This window comes from Epinephelus moara, chromosome 14, assembly GCF_006386435.1.
Source record: "Epinephelus moara isolate mb chromosome 14, YSFRI_EMoa_1.0, whole genome shotgun sequence".
Taxonomy (NCBI): domain Eukaryota; kingdom Metazoa; phylum Chordata; class Actinopteri; order Perciformes; family Serranidae; genus Epinephelus; species Epinephelus moara.
This window is the reverse complement of record NC_065519.1, coordinates 29,186,741-29,189,110: the sequence shown is the minus strand read 5'-3', so window position 1 is coordinate 29,189,110 and position 2,370 is coordinate 29,186,741.

Below are 2,370 nucleotides of genomic sequence, written 5' to 3'. Positions count from 1 at the left end.
TGAGTAAACTCTCATTACGCCTTCGCGCGGCGCATTTAAGGGCGAGGAGAGGGGCTCATTTGATTGGTGTGATGTGTGTAAAACCCACTCCACGCCTTCTCTCCTCCCTCTTTCCGACTTGCGCCGGTAGGAGGGACGGAGGTGGGAAAGAGGAGTAGCTGCGCCAGCGCGCACGGTGTGCCAAACTTACAAAATCCGCCTGGCCACACCCAGTTGGCGAAGTGCAGATGTGCTGCGCTTCCGCTGCGCCCGGTCTGCGAAACTAGAGCCCTGAGTGTTTACTATACAACCAAACCAGCTGAGGTTTGAAGCAAATTAACTTGAAGCACCATTTTCAAAATTATGCACCCAAAACTGCGTTTTTTTAGTGTTTTGTAAAAATGTTTTTTCTTTGACTGTTGCCTGCCAGTGTGGTTCTGATGAAAAGAATAATGAAGACTGATGGCAGCTTTCTGTAACACTGAGAGCTACAGGTAGTCAGGCTAATAATGTGAAAACATGTATTGGTATTATTTGGCATCTGTGCTGACCACAAATTTTAAATTAACTCCTCTTTCTGGCACTGCAGCTTTGAAAAATAAACATGATCAGGCACTTTAACAGTTCACCCCAAACCAAAAATACGCTTTTTTATTTCTCTTACCTATGGTGTATTCATCAATCTAGATTGTTCTGGTGTAAGTTGCCGAGTGTTGGAGATATCGGCCAGAAAGTGGCCCAACATGGCTTGACCACACTATTAAACAACAAAGTCTATTGTTCTCTGTTGCTTGCTGAATAAGTTCAGGGTGCTTTATGTGTCTCTTATTTGCACAGTGACCAGGCATTAAGTTGGAAGACTTCTGTCCGTGATATCGAGAGAGAAAAGGGATAATACTAAGAAATAGAACAATTAAGGAAGAAAAACACACAGGAGAGGCATGGCATTTTGAAATCAAGAGAAGTGGTAAGCTTGTTATTAATTTTGATATATAGAACATCAAGCTATTTAAAAGCAAGACCAGATGCAGACAAAAGGGTTCAGGTCACGGTGATAGTGCATGCGTACACATTGTAAAAGATATGTTATCAGACTGCTACAGTGACCTATTTTTCCCACACATCAAAGCTTCATCTTAACTTCTATTTATATGGTTGAAAATATAGCCCAATTCAAATTAAACAGTACATTTTTCAAGTTTATGTGTTGATTTTAATTATCATCTTTTTTTTTTTTTGAAAAGACAACTTTTTATTGGAGATTTTCTTTCGACACTTAAAAAAAAACTGGATCAACTACAAAAAAACTATGGTAACAATATGCAAGCATCTATATAGGTAGTTCCGGCTCTGGCCTTTTGGAGTAAAATCCATCCATCCATCCATCCATTTTCAACCGCTTATCCAAAGCCAGGTCACCGGAGCAGCAGACTGGACAAAGTACTCTAGATGCCCTCTTCCCCAGCAACGCTTTCCAGCTCCTCCTGGGGGATCCTGAGGGGTTCCCAGGCCAGATGAGAAATATAATCCCAAGAGTGTTGTGGGTCTGTCTCGGGGGCCTCCTACCAGTTGGACATGCCTGTAACACCTCTAACTGGAGGCGGCCAGGAAGCATTCTGATCAGGTACCCGAACCACCTCAACTGACCCCTTTTAATGCGAAGGAGCAGTGACTCTACTCTGAGCTCCCTCTGGATGTCCAATCTCCTTACCCTATCTCTTCTGGTAGAGGACCATGACCTCAGATTTAGAGATGTTGACTCTCATCCTGACCACTTCACACTCGACTGCAAACCACCCCAGTGCCTGCTGGAGGTCATTGTGTGATGGAGCCAACAGAACCACATCATCTGCAAAAATCAACAGATTCAATTCTGAGGTCACCAAACTGGACCCCTTCCTCCCCTTGGCTGAGCCTTGATATCCTGTTCATGAATATCACAAACAGAATCAGAGACAAGGGACAACCCTGGCGGAGGTCAACACTCACTGAAAACATGTTTGACTTTGTGCCAAGTATGTTGACACAGCTCTCACTTTGGTTATACAAGGACCAGGTGGCTCGTAACAGCGACCTGGTACCCACAGTAGCCTTCACAAGGCTCCCGTGGAACACAGTCTGAAGCCTTCTCCAATTCCACAAAACACATGTAGACTGGATGGGCAAACTCCCAGGACCACTCAGCAATCTGACAAACACAATTAGTTTAGTACAACCAACATCATTTGCTTTGACCTCAAAAAGCTTAATTAGTTGAACCAACTTAATATTTATCCAAAAGTTGTGACGATGTATAGTGGTCAAATTATTTTATTTAAGATATTCTAACTTGTTTATTTTAATGCTATCCGAAAACATCAAACATATTTTCTATATTGGCCAACTTCTTAA